General features: G+C 39.6%; 1 long non-coding RNA gene across 1 annotated transcript in view; it reads left to right on the forward strand.

The window, feature by feature from the left end:
- The window catches only part of LOC135020148 (uncharacterized), a 226,417-nt gene extending 203,165 nt beyond the window's left edge, over positions 1-23,252 (forward strand). Inside the window, exon 3 of the long non-coding RNA XR_010217630.1 lies at positions 22,948-23,252. This is a non-coding gene — a long non-coding RNA (uncharacterized LOC135020148). The remainder of the gene's footprint in view (positions 1-22,947) is intronic.
- The last annotated feature ends 238 nt before the right edge of the window (positions 23,253-23,490 follow it).

The following is a 23,490-nucleotide window of genomic DNA, read 5'->3' on the forward strand; positions in this document are numbered from 1 at the left end:
CCCGACCGCCGGCCAGCCGTAGTGAACCCCTACAGTACTGTGTACATCCCATCAAGTAGCCAGAGGAGTCTAGCAATTTGCAATATACAGAAAGTACCAATTTGTGGATTCAAAACATTGCAGGATTTATTCTTGCACAGAAAGATCTAAGTATTTTATAAAAGAGTCCTATTTTTATCAAACCGTCTGACTCCTTTCTCAATATCTGGTAATGTGTATTCTCTCTCCAGTTAGAGGAAAAAAGGAGAGGAGGCTGCGCTTCAAGAGGAAAGAACAATAATCCACTAAATGTGTACAGTTTGATAAATTTATTAAAAGTACCATCTAATTAAAAAACAGTGGTATTCCGTACAATTAAATGTGCCATGTGCATACAATGAAAGAATAAAGGAATTTTTTTACCCAGAATATTGGTTCAGGACATATGTCATATATGCTCTATAGAATCCGTTCCAAATATTGCCCAAGAGTGTTAAAAGTCCAGTTTTGATCCACTGTGGAGAGTCCCTTCTATATGGTATTTAGAGAGTCCTTTGTAAGTTCCATATACCGCTAGAGGATTTAAAAATGGAATGCAATGTCCCATGTGCAGTAGGTACCTCATGCGATGCGGTGGTTTTGGATGGTGCCTCTCTGGGACTCCTCTGGATTGCTGGAAGATTGATAAGGGCTGGTCCGGATCCAATTCGAGAAAAAGTCCTGCTCCAGGGGTAAGAAACCTGACGCGTTTCGCTGCATATGCCTTGCAGCTTTTTCAAAGGTAAACCATATGGTAAACCATATGAAGAAGCACAGGTGTGAAATGTTCCTGGAGAGGGGAGAAGCGTTTTCTCCCTTTTGAGAGGAAAATTGTTTTGCGATTGTGATATAACAATATTATTTTAATTATAACATTAAAGTCCAAATAATGCATTTGTTATGTTCACCCATGCAGTAATTACTGTATATGCCAGAATTTGTCTCTCCCAAAACCAGAGCTGTCCTCTTGGTGTCTCCCTCTCCCTACAGCAGGGGTACACGTGCAATCCTATTCTGAGATAGCTCATATCCATAACTCTACATCATGTTACCAATAATCTAATAGAAAGGGAAATATTTTACATCTAGGTATATATTGCTTAAATTTTGTGTGGTAAATTTGCAGGTAAAAAAAAACAACTTATTTATTGCAGCCTATTAAACTGTGGACCATTTGGGCTTAAATGAAGAGAGGAGTTGCTTTGGAAAAGGAGAATATTGAAGAAGAAGAAAAAAAAGAATTGTGTCATTTGTGATCATTCCTGTAGCCCAGTGGAGACAATAAGTAACTTTATAAGTTTATAATTATGATTATTATTATTATTATTATTATTATTATTATTAGAAACAATTCCCTCCCTTATTCCACTTTCAAATTAAACCTGAAACTGTTCATAATGTAAAGCTTAATCAGCTATGTGGATCCTTGTATGTTGCATCATAGCTGAAATATTCTCTCCATGTGGATCTGACAGTACATTACACTGACCATTCAGGGGAAGAAATAAATGCGCTACTGAAGCCGTCAAATTAATGGTAGAGCATATTGCAACATATTGGAAATCAATTACAAAATTAAATATTGCAGGTTAAGAGCACAGAAATAAAATGTGCATTATCCCAAGCACTGTGAGCTCTCACGTGCAGGTCCCTCCACCCTCTCCAGTATGCTCCCATTCATAGCTAGTGAGTGACCCTTTCTATCTGCCCTCCCAGGGCACTAGGTCATCGTGTGCTACTAGTACTGTCACTCTTTTAGTTTGGTTTTATTGTTACCAAAACCTTCAGGCCAGAAGTTTTCTGCTATGCTGGTCATGTCTGATAATCTCTGCATTCATAAATGATGGCATAAGTGATTATATTTGTGTTGTATGAAAATCTTGGCTTTGTGAGCGGTGGAGGGAAATGGACAAAGAAGTGAATGAAGTCTGTTACCCAACCATTCTATATAATGTCATTTGTTGCTACAAAGTCTCCATGTGTGCAGCCTAGACAGCAACCAAGCTCTTTACCTGGGACTACCTTTTTATAGCAGGCATTCATAAAAAAGCAGCAGCCTTGCAGTGCACATTCTGTTCTTGTCTTATTTCCATTGCAGGTTTCATGCACAGGCAGTTCACAAACTAATGAGGAAAAATACATGATAATTATGATCAGAAATGTGGACACTTGGGAAAATAATATAATTAATACAATAAATTCCTATATTATCATATTTGGAATGCAATGAAGTATGCAGATATTCTGGGTTCGGCATGAATTAACAATGGCCAGGATGGCGGCCGTCAGTATACCGACAGCGGCATCCCAGTCACCAGTATGCCGGCAGCGGGGAGAGCGCTAGTCAGCCCCTTGCAGGCTGGCCACGCTGGTTATATTCTCCCTCTATGGGTGTTGTGGACACGTGTGGCGGTATGTTAACTGCTTCCTGGTATTCTTATTTGGCTAATCCTGATACATGTATGAATTTCAAATATAAAAGGTCCTGGATCTTTATGGAAATAATCATTACCTTGAAATGTTGATGTTATGAATTAATGATGGGTTGTTTATTCTCATATTACCCCTCTTGGATCAAGAGTGTTGAGAGCAAACAACCTGCCTTCATGGAGTGCAAACACTCTCCTGCAGGGAGTGTAACTGTAAACACACTTCCTGTGGGGAGCATAAACATCCTTCCTGCAGGGAGCATAAACATCTTCCTGTAAGGAGGCTTAAACACCCTGCCTTCAAGGAAAGCAAAAACCCTCCCACAGGGAGTGTAAACACACTTCCTGCGGGGAGCTTAAACATCCTTTATGTAGGGAGCATAAACACCCTGCCTGCAGGGACTGTAAACACACTTCCTGCAGGGCATGTAAACAGCCTTCCTGTGGGGAGCTAAAACACCCTTCCTGCGGGAGAGTAAACACCCTGCCTGTAGGAAAAGTAAACACCCTTTCTGCAGGAAGTGTAAATAGCCTGGCTGCAAGGAGAGCAAACAACCTTCCTGCAGGGAGCGGAAATATCCTTTCTGTGAGGAGTGTTCAAAATGTTCCTGCAGGGAGCATGCACACCCTTTCCTGCGAAAGCATATACACTTAATAGACATTTTTATAAGTCATGTGTTAGGGTCTCCTGCCCTGTGCTGCCACGTCGTCAAGGCAACCGGGAGACAAGTGCTAGCAGAGTAACCTGAGCGCAGCTGATACTCCGGTTCGGGACTTTTGCTGTGCAGTGGTTACAGGCTCTGTGCACGGCAGGGGATCCGGTGCTGGTTTTTGTGCTCACAGTCTGTGAGGTCTGAGTGGGGCGTGGACAGCACCTGCTATATAAGGCCTCTTCTCAGGTTAAGCAGATGCTGCTGAATCTTTGTTGGTTAGTCAGTTCCTGAAAGTTAGCCAGTACTGTGTAGCTTTGTATTTGTTGTTGCTTACTGCAAATAGGCCTGGGGATTTGGTACTACACTCTGCCAATCCAGACCTAGCAGTAAGACTGGAGTCAGTCGTTTAACTTGCTGGGGTTCTTTTGCTACTCTGTGAACTTAGCAAGTTTGCGGCTGTATTCTCAGATTTGCCTGCCTAAATCCTGTCTCACTGTGCAAGGTGTTTAGGTGTCAATTTAGTGGCAGTAAGCTGAACCTGTGCACTGCAAGTGAGAATTAGGATTGTGGAGACTCTCCTTGTGTCTATCATTCCATCTCTGACCAAGGAGTTTACTGCCACACCCGTTGGTAACCCTTTAGGGTTTTGCTGTTGCCCTTAGCAACAGCATTTCGGGTTCTCTACGTATTAAAACACAACATCTTGCTTTTTCCATCTGAGCATTACTAATACTAGGGAGACACCCAGTTTCTTAGCCTCTGGGCTTCTCTGTTCACTTTGTGTTTATTTTGTTACCCTATCACCTTCTGTGTACGTAATGTCATATTCCCCAGTCTGTCTGTGAGTTCATTTGTTTTGCATCCCTATCCGTTCAGACACCAGTACATTCCTGCAGGCACTGGTGTGCATAACAGTTCAAACACCAGTACATTCCTGCAGGCACTGGTGTGCATAACAGTTCAGACACCAGTACATTCCTGCAGGCACTGGTGTGCATAACATCATGTTGTGTAGCCTATACTGTTGGGATGATGCAGAGTTGGGAGTAAAGCAAGAAAAGAAGCAAATTGTCTCCTAAAATTCAATGTTACAATACAAGGAGTAAAAATGCAGTTTATGTATATACAATATGGGCAGAATTTGCCTGCAGTGCACAAATACCAGGCAATTTTGATTTTACATTGAAACCTTAGAGCTGAGCTAGGACACATAACTTCCTAACCCTAAATATGTCTGCTCATTTAAAATTGACCCTACCTGCAGTGCAACTTAGCTTTTCCAATGTGCAACTTGGTTCCTTGATTTATTTTGCTCCCAACCCTACAGAAAGCTCTGCATGTGCAGAAAAGTAGATCTAAAACGGATATGTGTAACATATATTGTCCAGATTAGGATTAGCACTGCACAACATCCATCCACAGCTATCTTAAATATGGCAGGGTAAGATAGCATGTTTAATATTCAAAAAAATCAGTCAGTAAAACTAATTATACGGTATTGGATAACTACTGTATTAACATGTCATTCTATATACCTGTCTAGTTTAGGTTCTTCTTACCTCTAGTACTTGGCAGGAACATCCTGTAGCTATAATTTCACTAGTACCAGATAACATATCTGCTCAAGTAAACTACACCTCTATATATTAATTCCACACGTGAGGTCAATCTGGGATTGACCCTTTAATTTGGTGTTTTTTTCATGCACATTGCAATGCCAGCAGAAAGGCTCGCGCTTTCACTGATGCTGATTGGTCAAAAAGTGTAGACACATTGCTCCTTCTCCAACCACCCTCCTATAAGGCTATCTAGTCTCATTATGCCTTCTTGCATGCATTGTCTTGATTATAATACCCTTAACAGTGGGATGCCAAGTCTTCTAAATTACTTCCCACTATAACCTATGCTAAATGTTTTTGAAAATATTTTACAGGGTTTACCTACCACTTCTAACGATTCAAGATAGGCCTCTCCACCTCCCATGCATGTGTTAAATGCAGATTCCTTAGGGAAGATTTGCTTAATTGTTTTTGGGATTGTCCTGCTATTAAAAGTTTCTGGATTGTTGTTTGGAGATTCATTAATTATTTTCTGGTTAACTATTTCCCTTTACACGTGGAATGGGTTGTTTTTTTAATATTACCACAAGGAACTAGAGTATCTTTGAGGCCGTAGTTTGCTTTTAGCTCTATTGATTGCTGTAAGAAAAGCCATAGTTCAGATGTAGATCCAGCCTTGCACACCCAACCATGGATTTATTGCAAGAAAAGCTCTTTTACAACTTCCACATGGATCTGAAAACATTTGAGACATGGGAGCGTTTTATAGCAATCTTCTCAGAACCAGTCTAGCAGTGTATTAGGAATTGTTTCTCTAACACTATTTTGTTTGAAACACGTATGTGTATGAATGATCCCCCAATTCAAGTCCTTATAACTTGACTGGTTGCTCCACTATTTCTTTTTCATATGTCACCAAACCCCGCTGTGCCTCATTGGTTTGTTATGGTCACATACTATCTATATTATCTGATTTATAGCTTTGCAACTTCATATTAAATAAAACATTCGACCTATGTTCCATTGTTCTCTTTTATTTATCTGCACTTAATAATGGACTATTGTGTTTTGACTTTGTACTTTATCCATTGATTGTTTTTCCATGTCTGTTTCTCATGGTCATTTTACAATAAAAAAGTTAAAAACAAAAATATATTAATTCCACTAAAATTCACAAAGGAATTCAAATGTGTGTAATGCTGATCTTTTACCTTTGTATCAGGTGGGTTGTTGATAGGTATGGTGATTGCATGGGAGATCCACACAGTCATAGAGCAGTTGGCAATGCCCCTTCAACTTTGTCTGCATGCCCTGTTCTATGCCTAGCAAACAGAGAACCACTCTATAGCTATATGAATCAAGACAGCAGATATTATGCAACAGCTACAGGCTGGAACTCATGAATACATGGAGTTCAAAAAGTCCCTCCACAGTGACTAAGTTTAACTGCAGGGAATGTGTGCTAAGTAATATAATAATATATTTGTTTTTAAACACTTTATTTACATGATAAAAAACTGAATTTGTTACATACTTACCTACATTAAGTGTTGTCTCTTTCTAGCCTCCACTGCATCGGGGCTAACAAGATAGCCACTGGCGATACAATTACCCGCGGGTAATTTGATACCCCCCATGTATATAATTAACTCAATTTTATTATGGCAATATTGCAATTTATTAATTACATCAAATCCTCAACTCATACTCAGAATGTTTATTGGAGGTTCCTACTTATTTTTAGCAACTCTCCTAATGCAAACAGGATCATCTTCCCATATAGATTACAGTGATTTTTTTTATTTTCAACCTTTTTATTTATTATTTTACCATATATGTATTCATTAATCTATTAAAAGGTCCCACTCATTTCAGAGCTCTCCATACCATATTCCGATCATATTACAGTACGTGGTTGGTATACTGGATCCCGATGTTCTTGGATTTGACTATCAGCACAACCTACTGTAATGTATCCCTGAAGCTTTATACACAACCTACCAGAAAGTGAGCCTTCATTGTAGGTATTTATGTAGCGCTATTTAATTGTACAGAGCAAAAACTTTACAGATGGGATTGTGTAGGGAGCAGGTACCTTCTATAAAGACTTTTTTTAAATGTTATTTTGTTGTTAAATATATAGCGTAGGACAGTGGTTCCCAAACTTTTTTGAATCACAGCGCCCTAGAATATCAGAATTTTTTTCATGGCACCACTAGCCTTAAGTTTCTTATTTAGAACTTTACAAAGGAATGATAAATTATATAAAATTGTGTTTATATGTCATCCTTAGGTTCAGTTATGTGGTGAGGGACTTGATTTGCTTTTGCTTGTCCACATATTTTATGATTGCCAGCCACCAGTACTGGTTTTACCTATTACATTGACCAGAAACAATTTGAATTGGTCCTAGACCACCAACTCAGGGTACCCCTGCAAGTGCTCTGAGGCACCCCATGGTGCCATGGCACAAAGTTTGAGAACCACTGAAGTAGGACATTGTTGTTGTTTTTTCCCCTTAAAGAGTCATGTACATACCTTCAAAATCTTCTAAGCTTCTTCTTTGTAAAAGATGTGGATAAGAGACAGGCATACTGGATACATATCGTTTGTCTGTAAAATAACAGTTAATGCATGTAGTATTATTATCAAATGTGTACAGCAACATTTTTGCACTTCACTCCTTTCTGTGATGGGATTTTTTTCCAAACTACCACATGGGTCCCACTCCGTTTTCATTCCTCTTACAGGTCCATATTTGAAATAGTGATCCAGTTTCATCCTGTTAAGTTTCTTAAGCTATGATTTTTTTTATTACAACATAATCAGCATTCTCCTTGGGTTCAGTATCATTTCCCGATGGACGGGATGATGGTGGTCAGAATACAGACATCGGCATCCCGACAGCCCCTTCAAAAGAACCCTAACCCTCCCTGGTGGTGCCTAACCCTAACCCTTCCCGCGTGTTCTCTAACCCAGCTACTCATGCCTAACCCTAACCTCCTCCCTCCCGCAGCAGGACACGAGCGCGTCCCGCAGGAACAATGATCGGGATACCGGCTTTCTGTATTTTGATGCCGGGATCCTGACCTCCGTCGTTATTTAGTCGTCGAGATTATGACGTTGGCCGGGATTTCGGTGTCACTATTTCGACCGCAAGGATCTCATCTGGCGCCATTTTAACTGCATCCCTTCTCCTTCTGTTCGTCATGTACATATTTCCAAAATGCTCCCTCCACCCTAACAATTAATGTAACTGAGCCTTTCAAGCACCTGTATCCACTACCATGCAGTTATATGGAGAAAATATACAATGATACAGGTTGAGTCTCCCTTATCCAAAATGCTTGGGACCAGAGGTATTTTGGATATGGGATTTTTCCGTATTTTGGAATAATTGCATACCATAATGAGATATCATGGCGATGGGACCTAAATCTAAGCACAGAATGCATTTATGTTACATATATACCTTATACACACAGCCTGAAGGTAATTTTAGCCAATATTTTTTATAACTTTGTGCATTAAACAAAGTTTGTCTACATTCACACAATTCATTTATGTTTCATATACACCTTATACACACAGCCTGAAGGTCATTTAATACAATATTTTTAATAACTTTGTGTATTAAACTAAGTTTGTGTACATTGAGCCATCAAAAAACAAAGGTTTCACTATCTCACTCTCACTCAAAAAAGTCCGTATTTCGGAATATTCCGTATTTCGGAATATTTGGATATGGGATACTCAACCTGTATTCCTATATAGGAAGGATCAATACAGGCGCTTCAGTATTTAGAAACCACACTAGTAAATTAAATTGTATTATTTGCAGCTCTCAGGGGGATTCTGATGTACCTAAATAAACTAATAATATAAATACAGAATCAACTATAAAAGAGAGGGCAGATAATAAGATATAAAAAACAATTTATTATTGTACTAAAACCATTGATACTCTATTCTAAAAGTTACACTGTAACAATAGAACCACATACTAGATTAACAAAACCTCTATAATGTCAAACACAGAGGCATGAGTATAATGCTTATTATCTGCGCTCTCTTTTATAGTTGATTCTATATTTATATTATTAGTTATATGGAGGTTGTCCTTATCAACCAAGAAGAGGGTGTTTCTAGTGCATCATTCCCATCCAGGTCCTTCAACCAACATCCTAAATCTCAGCCTATCATCATGAATAGAGTATTACACGGTCTCATGTCTCTGACGAAAGATATGAAGAAAGGTGATGAGGGGACAGAGACCCTCATGCATTAAGGTATTTGTTGAGGTAGTCTAATGAATTAATTGTTAATTAGATCATGGGGAATATTATGTTAGATAATAGTGTATAACTTTAGTTAGCTTTTGACACACCTTAATATAACTAAATTAATTTACACTCCAATACAAATTTGTTTTTAACTATTGGAGAACATTAGGTGAAATGGGCAAAGGCTGAATCCCTACATGGATTTCCTCAAACTGCATTTTTTGGAGAGGGCATTACAAGCCCTCACTCACTCACTGATCACTAATTATCTTACTTCACGGTATGTTAGGGGCTGAAATTTAACATAGGTATTCTTCAGGTGGGAAATATGAAAACTACGTAATTAGAATTTTAATAAACCCCCAGGAAGGGGATGAAAAGGGGGTTGACATAATGACGTCATTACCGATGCATGGCTTGCGTTGTGTGAACGATAACGCCCAAATGGATCAAAATTTGTATTGCACGTCCAGTGTGTAGAATTTAATAAATGGCAAAAATGGTCCGGTCACTTTTACCCATCTGCTAAGGGTGCTCTTCGGGTAACGCCAAGAACCATGGATTAATATTTACTTGCATTAAGACATCTCAAATTTACATCTCTATAGATTTACCAACATTTTTAACACTCATTTATATTTACAACCTTGAAAATCAGAAACTCCTGTGCAAAGAATGGGTAGAACAGCTAGTAATAATATAAAAGCACTGATCCTGTTTAAATCTCTATACATTTGGTACAATCTGTCAATAAATTAAGAACCACATAATTTCTAAAATAGGGAAAAAAGGAGTTATGATCTCAGAAACCAAAATTCAGAATGATACTTAGATAACATATCTGATTATCTAGGCTAATTACTTACATTCAATACAGCTTAGATAAACAAGAGCAGTGAGTGTTAAGAGCCTCTCCATTTCATCTGGTTACATAGGCTACAGAGAAGACAGATTGAGAATGCAATGATGTCACAAATGCTTGTAACCAGTCTTCAACAACCGTTTGTTATGTTTCTATATTTCACTACACTGTTAGAAGTCAAACTGTTAATGTTTTTTTACATTTACATTTGGAAGCTATAAGTGCTTGTACGACAGATGGGCAATAGAAACAATGGTTTTGAAAAGTTGCACCCAAGCATGGCATCTGTGCGATCCTGCCAGGCCACCGTGTTATGCATAACAAAAAGGACACATTGGCAGGAAGATGTGAGTGTAGAGAGAAACCTGAACGGTTAAGCATAAAAGTCTGTGCAATTTTCATTATCACAATTGTGCATTTATGATGGGCACAAAATGTAAATTATAGGAAATTTGAATGGAATTTTTGAGCAATAAAAAGCCCCAGTGTAGACTGTAAGGCCCTGTGTAAAGTGCTGCATAAGATGTTGGTGCTATATACTGATTAATACTTATCCTATTAGAGCTTGCAGATTACACTATCACTATAGTTTGAGATTCAGTCTAAACCAGTGGTTCTCAAAGTTTTTTGAATCACGGCAGCCAAGAGTAGAGCCGTAACTAGACTTTTTGGTGCCCTGTGCCAGAGAGAGAATTTGTGCCCCCACCATTTTTCCAATAGGGACATAAGATGCATGCCTCATGGGGAAGGTGTATGACAAGACTGATGCCCGGGAAGCCCGTGATATGATGCTCCTTCCGACATTTTATATTTTATATATATATATATATATATATATATATATATAATTATAAAATAGAGAATCCCACACTCTCACCCAACCTAGACAATCACTGGGGTGCCAAATCAGAGTTCAACCCACACACGGGGTGGGACCCATAGTACAGTGCAGTGTTTTCCACAACCGTAGAAATTATAGCACTCTCCAGACTTGTATAACAATGATACAAAAAAAACAATTTATTTAGAAAGAAAAAAACCATCTCACAGTTCCAAGTGGTTACAAAGTTCACCGACGTTTCGGTCCAAACAAGGTGCAGCAACGTAGTCACAGGTGTACAGTACATGATAGCAGCAGTCAGCAGTGGGGAACTGAAGCTTTTGTCTTTCTAAATTGTTTTTTGTATTATTGTTATACAAGTCTGGAGAGTGCTATCATTTCCACAGTTGTGGAAAACACTGCACTGTGTGTGTGTGTGTGTGTGTGTGTATATATATATTTTTTTTTATTATTTATAATCTTGAATTCCGACACTCTACATCTGCATGCAAAAAATACTGAAACTTGACAGAGGCAGTGTTACATACATGCATACACTTCTGCGGCACTCAGGAAAAAAACGATAAGGCAGGTCTCCTGGTCAACGTTTCAATGATCAGCTCATTTTCGTCACGAAAATGTATTTATTATCAGTTTCTTATGTAGCGCAGCAAATTCCGTTGCGCTTTACAATTTGAAATAACAATAACAAACTGGTGATAACAGTCACAGAGGTAGGAAGGCCCTGCTCGCAAGCTTACAATCTATAGGGAAATAGCACCTTTCCTTGTGTACATATGCCTATCTATTGCATAGAATTAGAAGACATGTGAGGATATGTGTGGACTGTACAGAGTGGATGCAATTTGATAGGAAGGTTTATGAAAGTTATGTGGGCGGTTCTGGAATTTGATAAACTAAAATAATAGCAACACTTCAGTGCGCAAATGACAGCAGCTGAAAGCCAGCAGTTCTCTCCTATGAGGTATCCTCCACGCCTCACCAAACAGTGTATATAAACGAATAAAATTGGGGAGAACACTTAGCCAGCGCTGTATCAGTTTTTCTTTCTTTACGACTCCCCTTCAAATCTCACAGATGGGGTTACATGTAAGATAATAAAACAGGAATGTATATAGTGAAGTACTGTTTAATACAAAACATATATACATAAATACAAATAAAACATAGGATCAGATAAGACAAAATCCTTTAGGAGGCGTATAGGATGGGTAATTACCAAGGTCAATGGGAACTGTGGTAAAACAGTCCCAACAGCGTTTGTGTCCCAAATATGGGTGCTCCGGATCAGCCCACACTTCACACAGATGGTAGCTGCTGGATCTCGCCAACGACACACCACTTGCTTAACGCCTCCACAGGAAAAACAAACGCGTTTCCTCCCCTAGCTGGGGACTTTTTCAAGGTGCAGTCAAGATACTGATCCTCTCCCTCCAACCCTCTATTTAAATGTCCATGCTCCAATCAGACTGTTTTTACACAGCCATACATCGTCATACTAATTGCATCTCTTAATCCTTTTGTTCCTCCTGACTCTCCGTCTAATGTCAGGAGGAACTTCCGTGTATGGTGGTGTCCATGGTAACCAGGATTCCCCCGGTCTAAAATCCCTGTGTGGCCGTCTGACGATTGCGTCCGCAACTGTGGGTATCCATGGTAACCGGGACTTCCTCGTTTTAGCGTCGCGTCACTTCCGGTCTTCGTCGGGATGATTAAAAGCAGTTTCTGAATCACAAAATCCTCCTTGTATGTGTCCAGCCCTCTTATGAGTCCACTGAGGCATTGATTCATTATGTTGTTTATTTTTTTAAAACCCAATCAGCCGAGACATCACTTCCGGTGACGTCATGAGCTGTCACATACAGTATCTCCCTCTACAATGTAAGACAACAATTAGTATATTTTCTACATGCAAGGATTTCAACATTATTTGAATAAATATTAAAATCCTAAGGCATAATAAAAATTGAGAAATTTTTTATAAAAAATGTGCATATATTAAAACACAGCAGATATGTGAAAATCAAAGATCAATGAAACTTTTTATTGGTAAGTTGCCCTCTTGACTAATGGGTTACTAACAGACCCCTTTATAAAAACCACTTGACTTCAAAGTCAGAGTTTAACCCCCTTGGCCTCAGTGTCCCTAGTTCAAAAATGGCCTTCATTTCCGCCTGTGCTAGTTGATTAACTTTATCACAGCGTCTCCAATATCCTTTTATATGTCGTATTCCACAGAACGTTTTTATCGCTCCTATATTACTTTGATGATGTGTTCTGAAATGTTCAGACAATGAATGAGTTGTCAGTCCATTTCTGATGTTTCGTAAATGTTCGCCGATACGAACTTTCAGAGGTCTTGATGTACGTCCAATGTACCAGAGATCACAGCTGCAGCTTATTGCATATACTACATTGGAACTATTGCAGGTTATGAAATCATTTATTTTCCATTTATATTCATTTATTGAAATTTCAGTGATCTTACTTGTCACTGTTTTTATACCCCTACAACCTAAGCACATACCGCATCTGAAAAAACCTTTAGATTTTATCGTGCTCATCGGTTTTTTAGGAGGTAATGCGCTTTTAACCAAATTGGACTTCAGGTTCGGAGCCTTCCTGAATATGCATTTCAGTTTACCCGGTAGCAACTCTCCAATAATTGGGTCTTTTCGTAAAACTCCCCAATGTTTGTGGAGTGTTTGTTCAATGTTCTTTCGTTGACCGCTAAATGATGTAATGAACGCCCATTAAAATTTATTGTTTTCTTTTTTACTCGTTTGTTGTTGTAGTAATGTATCTCTGTCTATCTCCTCAACTTTATTGATGGCATCCTGTATTTGGCTATCTTGATATCCTGAGGCTAGAAATTTTCCTTTCATTTCTTCCGCCTGTGATTTAAATATTTCAGGTTTGGAGCAGTTCCTTTTCAGGCGTCTAAGTTGTCCCTCTGGAATTGATCCTAACCAGTTGGGATGGTGACAGCTGGTTATCCCTATATATGCCCCTGAGTCCGTTGGTTTCCTAAAATTCATAGTTTGGATTTGTTGATCTTCAATATAAATGGTAACATCCAGAAAGTTGATTTTCATCTTACTATATTCAAATGTTAAATTAATATTCACAGTATTATTATTTAAATAATCCATAAAATCCTTTAAAAGTTCCTCTCCTCCTCTCCAAATAAAAAAGATATCATCTATGTATCTTTTCCATGTCACCAGGTTCGCTCCGAATGGGCAGTGGTTCCAGATAACATCTTTCTCCCACTGGCCCATGAAGATGTTAGCATAACTCGGAGCGAACCTGGTGCCCATGGCGGTGCCAACGTTTTGGAGATAAAAAGCATTGTTAAATGAAAAATAATTATTTTGTAAAATGAATAGAACTCCCTTCTGTATAAAATCCTGTAAACCAATATCTAAGTCACTCTCACTTAATGCCAGTGATAAAGCTCTGACTCCGGTAGTATGTTCGATAATGGTGTACAGAGAACGTACGTCCGCTGTCACCATTACCAAATCTTCTTCCCATTTGATCCTCTTTACAGAATTTAGGAAGTCCCTGGTGTCTTTCAGATGGGATGGATTCTTCACCACCAGCGGCTGTAGGAAGAAGTCTATAAATTCTGAAAGGTTGGACGTTACTGACCCTATCCCCGACACAATCGGTCGTCCCGGAGGTTTAACTGGGTCTTTTATCCATTTAATCCATCCCATCCCACCGGAGTCAGAGCTTTATCACTGGCATTAAGTGAGAGTGACTTAGATATTGGTTTACAGGATTTTATACAGAAGGGAGTTCTATTCATTTTACAAAATAATTATTTTTCATTTAACAATGCTTTTTATCTCCAAAACGTTGGCACCGCCATGGGCACCAGGTTCGCTCCGAGTTATGCTAACATCTTCATGGGCCAGTGGGAGAAAGAGGTTATCTGGAACCACTGCCCATTCGGAGCGAACCTGGTGACATGGAAAAGATACATAGATGATATCTTTTTTATTTGGAGAGGAGGAGAGGAACTTTTAAAGGATTTTATGGATTATTTAAATAATAATACTGTGAATATTAATTTAACATTTGAATATAGTAAGATGAAAATCAACTTTCTGGATGTTACCATTTATATTGAAGATCAACAAATCCAAACTATGAATTTTAGGAAACCAACGGACTCAGGGGCATATATAGGGATAACCAGCTGTCACCATCCCAACTGGTTAGGATCAATTCCAGAGGGACAACTTAGACGCCTGAAAAGGTACTGCTCCAAACCTGAAATATTTAAATCACAGGCGGAAGAAATGAAAGGAAAATTTCTAGCCTCAGGATATCAAGATAGCCAAATACAGGATGCCATCAATAAAGTTGAGGAGATAGACAGAGATACATTACTACAACAACAAACGAGTAAAAAAGAAAACAATAAATTTGAATGGGCGTTCATTACATCATTTAGCGGTCAACGAAAGAACATTGAACAAACACTCAACAAACATTGGGGAGTTTTACGAAAAGACCCAATTATTGGAGAGTTGCTACCGGGTAAACCGAAATGCATATTCAGGAAGGCTCCGAACCTGAAGTCCAATTTGGTTAAAAGCGCATTACCTCCTAAAAAACCGATGAGCACGATAAAATCTAAAGGTTTTTTCAGATGCGGTATGTGCTTAGGTTGTAGGGGTATAAAAACAGTGACAAGTAAGATCACTGAAATTTCAATAAATGAATATAAATGGAAAATAAATGATTTCATAACCTGCAATAGTTCCAATGTAGTATATGTAATAAGCTGCAGCTGTGATCTCTGGTACATTGGACGTACATCAAGACCTCTGAAAGTTCGTATCGGCGAACATTTACGAAACATCAGAAATGGACTGACAACTCATTCATTGTCTGAACATTTCAGAACACATCATCAAAGTAATATAGGAGCGATAAAAACGTTCTGTGGAATACGACATATAAAAGGATATTGGAGACGCTGTGATAAAGTTAATCAACTAGCACAGGCGGAAATGAAGGCCATTTTTGAACTAGGGACACTGAGGCCAAGGGGGTTAAACTCTGACTTTGAAGTCAAGTGGTTTTTATAAAGGGGTCTGTTAGTAACCCATTAGTCAAGAGGGCAACTTACCAATAAAAAGTTTCATTGATCTTTGATTTTCACATATCTGCTGTTTTAATATATGCACATTTTTTATAAAAAATTTCTCAATTTTTATTATGCCTTAGGATTTTAATATTTATTCAAATAATGTTGAAATCCTTGCATGTAGAAAATATACTAATTGTTGTCTTACATTGTAGAGGGAGATACTGTATGTGACAGCCCATGACGTCACCGGAAGTGATGTCTCGGCTGATTGTGTTTTAAAAAAATAAACAACATAATGAATCAATGCCTCAGTGGACTCATAAGAGGGCTGGACACATACAAGGAGGATTTTGTGATTCAGAAACTGCTTTTAATCATCCCGACGAAGACCGGAAGTGACGCGACGCTAAAACGAGGAAGTCCCGGTTACCATGGATACCCACAGTTGCGGACGCGATCGTCAGACGGCCACACAGGGATTTTAGACCGGGGGAATCCTGGTTACCATGGACACCACCATACACGGAAGTTCCTCCTGACATTAGACGGAGAGTCAGGAGGAACAAAAGGATTAAGAGATGCAATTAGTATGACGATGTATGGCTGTGTAAAAACAGTCTGATTGGAGCATGGACATTTAAATAGAGGGTTGGAGGGAGAGGATCAGTATCTTGACTGCACCTTGAAAAAGTCCCCAGCTAGGGGAGGAAACGCGTTGGTTTTTCCTGTGGAGGCGTTAAGCGAGTGGTGTGTCGTTGGCGAGATCCAGTAGCTACCATCTGTGTGAAGTGTGGGCTGATCCGGAGCACCCATATTTGGGACACAAACGCTGTTGGGACTGTTTTACCACAGTTCCCATTGACCTTGGTAATTACCCATCCTATACGCCTCCTAAAGGATTTTGTCTTATCTGATCCTATGTTTTATTTGTATTTATGTATATATGTTTTGTATTAAACAGTACTTCACTATATACATTCCTGTTTTATTATCTTACATGTAACCCCATCTGTGAGATTTGAAGGGGAGTCGTAAAGAAAGAAAAACTGATACAGCGCTGGCTAAGTGTTCTCCCCAATTTTATTCGTTTATATACACGGTTCTGGAATTTGATACGCTTGCCTAAAGAGGTGAGTTTTCAGGGAACGCTTGAAGGTTTGGAGACTAGAGGAGAGTCTTATTGTGCGTGGTAGGGCATTCCACAGAGTGGGTGCAGCCCGATGAAAGTCCCGCAGTCGTGAGTGGGAGCGAGTAATGAGTGTGGATGAGAGACGCAGGTCTTGTGAAGAGCGAAGAGGTCGGGTTGGGAGATATTTTGTGATAAGCGAGGTGATGTACGTTGGTGTAGTTTGGTTAATGGCCTTGTGTGTGAGTAAAAGTATTTTATATTGAATGCGGTAGAGTACAGGTAACTAATGGAGGGACTGACAGAGTGGATCTGCAGACGATGAACGTCTAGCGAGGAAGATAAGCCTCGCCGCTGCATTCAGAATGGATTGTAGTGGTGAGAGTCTCATTTTCGGAAAACCAGTTAGGAGACTATTGCAATAATCAATGCGGGATATAATGAGAGCGTGGATTAGAGTTTTAGCAGTGTCTTGTGTAAGGTATGGTCGTATTTTGGATATGTTTTTTAGATGCATGTAACATGATCTTGAGACAGATTGAATGTGGGGAACAAAGTACAGATCAGAGTCAAGGATGACACCTAGGCAGCGAGCTTGTGGGGTAGGGTAGATAGTCGAGTTTTCAACAGTGATAGAGATATCAGGTTGGTACCTACTATTGGCCGGTGGAAATATAATTAACTCTGTCTTTGAAATATTCAGTTTGAGGTGGCGAGATGTCATCCAGGATGAAATGGCAGAAAGGCATTCAGTGACACGGCCCAGTACAGATAGGGACAAGTCAGGGGAGGATAGGTAGATTTGAGTATCATCTGCGTACACGAAAATGAGCTGATCACTGAAACGTTGACCAGGAGACCTGCCTTACTATCGTTTTTCCTAAGTGACGCAGAAGTGTATGTATGTATGTATGTATGTATGTATGTATGTATGTATAATATTAAACATACATTTACAGACCACTGGCAAGAAAATGGTTTTGGACACAAATCCTCTTTATACCACATTCATGCACTTAACTTGAGAGCTCGTTGTTATTGAGTTACAATAACCTTTATTAAATAACACATTTCAATATACTGCCATACTGGGGATTAAAACCAATAACCCAGTGGTTTCCAAACTTTTTTGAATCACGGCGCCCTAGAGCATCAGAATTTTTTTCACGGCACCCCTAGGCCAGAAATTTCTTATCGAGAAAATTAGAAAGAAATATTAAATTAAGTAGATCGCGTTTATATGTCATCCTTAGGCTCAATTGTGTGGTGAGGGACAAGATTTGCTTCTGTTTGTCCCCATATTTTATGACTGACAGCTACTAGCACTAGTTTTGCCTATTATATTGACCATAAATAATTTGAATTGGTCCTGGACCACCAACCCAGGTCACCCCAGCAAGTGTCCCGAGGCACCCCAGGGAGCCACGGCACACAGTTTGGGAACCACTGCTATAACCTGTTGAATTCTTATCATACACCCTACTCATTGAGCTTTTTGATCCTGCAAAAAAACCTATGAACACTATAAATAGCTACTGTTACTTTACAAAAAAATAATCAGCATTACAATTGAGCAGATCTATGTAGTGTGCAGCCACACATCCAATCTCTTGCAGCCACACACTACATAGATCTGCTCAGCCGCAATGCTAATTTTTTTTTAACAAACTATAAGGTAAGCTTCAAATAATTAGAATTCTCTATCTTATAATTATCTACCTTTCTATTCAAGGGCAGATAGCTCAATTAATAGATTGTCTGACTGCTATGCCACAGGCAATGGGTTTGAATCCCAGGTATATCAGCATCTTGAAATGTAATAAAGCACAGTGTGACTGAATAACAAAGAAATCTCACGTTGAGTTTATGAATGTTATATATGTAATTAAAACAGATTAATGACAAGTGCCACCAACAGCGCCCCCTATCCTGCAGCGCTATGTGCGGTGCCCCCTCCACACACACCTAGTTATGGCCCTGCCCGGGAGCATCAGATTTTTTTTAACAGCACCCCTAAGCCAAAGTTTCTTATTGAGAAATTTAGAAAGAAATATTAAAATTAAGTAAATTGTGTTTATTTATGTCATGGTTAGGTTCAGTTATATGGTGAGGGACAAGATTTGCTTCTGTTTGTCCACATATTTTATGATTTAAAGCCAAAAGCAAGGGCGTAGCTACAATAGGTGCAGGAGGTGCGGTTGCTACGGGGCCCAGACCGCCTCAGGGGCCCAGCCCTCCTTCTGCACCTAGTTGCTTTTATTTCTCAGCAGTGTGCTGCTGCTCTGGCGTTCATCTCAGTTTTCTCAGTCCTAACTGATGCTGGCTGAGCCTGCAGGGACATCCCCAGACCGTGGCCACGCCTCCACCTAGCGTTAATAAGGAGCGACGAGATGGAGATGGCCGGGACGAAAAGCAGGATGGCGAGTGCCCGCCTGCTGGCACTTGGGGTTGGGTCTTTGGTTAGTCCACAAGGAGAGGGTGCCTCTGTGGGCAATCCATGGTGTGGGTTGGGGAGGAAGGGGGGAATTTCAGTGTTTGTGAGTAGTCCACAGGGGGAGGGAGGGCGGACTTAGCAATCAGCCAGGGGGGCCCATGGGGATTGCGCTGTGGGCCCCCTATTAGTATAGCTACACCTCTGGCCAAAAGCACTGTTTTAGCCTATTACATTGACCATAAATAATTTGAATTGGTCCTGAAACACCAACCCATGGCACCCCTGCAAGTGTCCTCCTGGGGCACCCCAGGCAGCCACGGCACACAGTTAGAGAACAACTGGTCTAAACTAAAGAGCTTTGCACAGAGATTATACAAACCACATTATGAGGAATAATATAGCAGGACAATCTAATCCACACTGAATGTTTCTAATAAAATGCACTGTGATTTTCAATTGAAAACTCTATTTTACATACTTAATTTAAAGATATGTATTTCTCTTAGCTACATATTTAGCAACGGGCACTGATTATGCTCATTATTCCCAACATTTAAAATGGTCAGAGGTAAAGATAAGTAAAACAAGCAAGAAAAACCCTACACATACAAAGGCTATATTTCCTATCACCATAGCACAACATTAGTGACACATGCCTTTTTAGAAAGATAAAAAGGGGGAATTCAATTCCAGGCGAAGGGTGCGAATTGCCGTTGCTGCGGCATTTAAATACCGGCAAGGGCACTGTTTGCACAAAAGTGTTCACTACCCTATGGGGCAGCGAGCACTTGTGTGTGACTCCAGGCTGACGTACAGTGCGACTGTTGCCGTGCTGATTCGACTGTGCGAATGGATTTGCTGACAATTGAATTCCCCGTATAATGCTTTATTACACATACTATTACTCTGTACAGATTGGGAAATTAAATGACTGCCTCTATTTACATACAAATTTGCTATCGTGAGAATAAAAACATAAAACAGATAAAATTGTATAAAGTGGGATATTTATTTTGTAGAAATAAACAGTTTATGTACAGCAATGAAATACAAACATTGTAGTGGTCAGTTTTGAGGCATCACGAAGCCTGTGTGCATTCTGTCTACAGGAACAGAGTATATTACGTTTACAGATCCTTGGCTTTCTGCATTGCAATTAATGAAGTGACTGGCTTATTGTGACCCACTCGTTTACGCAAACTGTGTACAATTACAGTAGCTATAATCATGCTGTGCCAATATGACCTGAATCACACTCTCCTATAAGCAATCAAATTGTGCTAGTGTGAATAGTCCATTAAATGGTCATGTACAAGGGTGGTCTTGTATAAGAAGGTATTGCATTCAATTTGAAGTTTAGACAAGTGAAGGGAAAAAAAGAAAACATACATTTTAAAGTACACAAACATACCAATCATGCCCATGGCTGTTTAACCCCAAACTTGTTAAAAGAGAAAAAAAAACCTATGGCTTCGTATCCTCAGCACTTCATAATGAGCTTTCACTGAATGAATGAATAATTTGATTGGTGATTTATGAAACAATAGTATAGTTATGTGTTCTGTATGAGAATGCAAACTGGTTAAAGCTACACTTCCAGATAGCCAAAGTCCCCATGTCATGTTGAATGCAGCTCATCAGTCCTCCTACTCAAAACCCCCTTCAGCTCTCAGTCAGGGTTGTGAAACCATAGAGGCTCGAAGACAGTCATCTAGAGCAGCCACCACGGCTTTAGAGAATGGTGAATTTTTCACCTGCCTACAAATGCTGCTTAAAGTGCAGGTATAGAAGATAAATTAGTGTACAAGTGGCTGGATGTGGCCCTTTCAAGGTTTTGCTGCACCATTCAACCCAACTAAGAATACAGGCCCAAATGAATTAAGCCTTAAAAAGTGATAAAGTGGAGAGTGATAACGAACCAACAAATCAGCTCCTAACAGTCATTTTCAAACACATCCTGCAACAAGGCAGTTAGGAACGGATGGGCTGGTACTTTATTACTCTTCACTTTATCACTTTTTAAGGCTTAATACATTTAGGCCATAATTTTGAAAAGCATAGGCATTTGCTTTAGTTTAACACAAATGGTACTTACAACACATGACAACCAATTAAAACATGTCTCCATAATAATAATAGTAATAAAAAAAAAAAAATTAAAAAAAGAGTCAGGTAAATGTTTATTTAAAAACATTTTTTCTTGGGGGGGGGGGGGGCGCGCGGGGGCAAAAAAAAAAAAAAAAAGAGAAGCTTGTCTTCAATCTGCCAGTAGAATGGAAGTGATTTCCTTTGCCTCACCTGACAGCCTTGTTTAACAGATTCAAAATATTGAGGGGTCTATTCTTGTACATAACTAAAAATGTAATTGTTACTTATGAATATACTGTACATCAGTTCTATGTGATGTATAGCTTTGTTAAGAAGAAATTCATGTATACTTACCTTTGCGGCGTCGCAATCTTGTGTCCTGGGCTCCACCGGTGCGGTCTTTTCCTGTGGCCCACTCTGCGGTGTTCGGAGACAGCTGGTGGGTCCCTTCTGCATATGTGCCTGTGTTGAAGTCCCTGGAGGCCTCAGTGGCTGCTGGGAGTTCGGCACCAAATGGTTGACATGCATATGGTCAAAAGGTCGACGGGGTCGAAGGTCAACACGGAAATGGTCTACATAAGCTGTTCATGTTTTTTTTGTGTCAAATTATGGTGAGGCGATTCAGGCACAGAGTGGGGGTGCGGCTGGAGAAGTCAGAAACTTCTTCATGGTAACCTGCTTTGTGAATAGCACTAAGCAGAGAAAAGGGGATCGGTATGAAATACCTCCAATCAAAATCCCGACACCAATTGACCGATGGTCAAAATCCCGACAAGGTCAAAATCCCAACATGGACAAAATACAGACATTTAAAATACTAACAAGTTCAAAATACCGACATGTAAAATGCCGACAGGTGAAAATACCGACATGCGTTTTTGTTGGTTTTTGTGTGTATGTCGACATAAGTCAACATGGACACCATATCAAGTGTACCGCGTCCCCTTGCATTTTCTCTGCTTTGTGAATAGACCCCATAAAATGGTTGAAACCGAAAGTAAGAGTATCTTAGAGGTCCTGGATAAAATAAAAAAAACAATGCAGGCAGAATGTTTTTCTGTGACTGAAGTAAGGATGGCCATCGACGATTTGAAACCATCAAAATGGCTGATGTCGAATAGTTGCTATTGATGACAGAGAATACATGGTTCTTCACAATCGATGGCAGAGAGTCCCAGATTATTTATTTTTAGTCGACATTACAATGGTCAACACAGCATATTGTCAACATGTCTCCCCCCCCCCCCCATTTTTTCAACTTTTTAATACTTTACTATCCACAATAAACTATGATTGCGAACAGTAACCGTTAGCGGAGCAGGGAACCTTGCCCGAAGCACAGTGAGCGAAACGAGGCATGCGAGGGGACGTGGTGCACTAATTGGGGTTCCACGTGCTGGAAGGGAAAATTTTACACAAAACATGAAAAACTCATATCCTTGTGCATGTCAACCAATTGGTGTCGACCTAGACACTGTCAACCTTTTAACTGTTGACCTATTATACCATAACATTTATTCCCCCCCCCCCCCTCTACTTTATACCAGGTACGAAGTCTAGCTCTGCCCCCTGATGGATCCGCAAGTCCCGCGCCAGGATCTGGCTGGCAGGCAGCTTGGTCACCCCTGCTCTATGGCTTACTATCGATGGGTTCCCTGTGAATGCTTTTATACCATTGAGGTTAACCGCCACTGGTATCAACCAAAACCAGAAGTTATTTTGTATATAAATATGAAATAAAGATATAGCAAGAATTTATAAACATAAAAGTATTAATGTTTCAGGAGCTAATCAGAAATGTGGATAATGTATTTGTAATAAAGTTATGTCTGTGGTGTTGAGAAATAAATTTGTGCCTATGGTGTTGGTATGTGAACCAGTTTGTCTTTAACCACTTAACTGACAATTTATTTTGCCGAAAACCGCTCCGAAATTGTCGGGTTTTTTTTTATGAGTGAATTTGGTGAAGAACATGAATTTAACCCTATCCTAAATGATTGTAGGTAAAAAAAAAATTTTTTTTTTCTATTCCCCCCCCCCAAACATCAATTGGGAACATCGTGGCTTTCATTTTGAAAGCCGGGACAGCC

Source organism: Pseudophryne corroboree, chromosome 2, assembly GCF_028390025.1.
Source record: "Pseudophryne corroboree isolate aPseCor3 chromosome 2, aPseCor3.hap2, whole genome shotgun sequence".
Taxonomy (NCBI): domain Eukaryota; kingdom Metazoa; phylum Chordata; class Amphibia; order Anura; family Myobatrachidae; genus Pseudophryne; species Pseudophryne corroboree.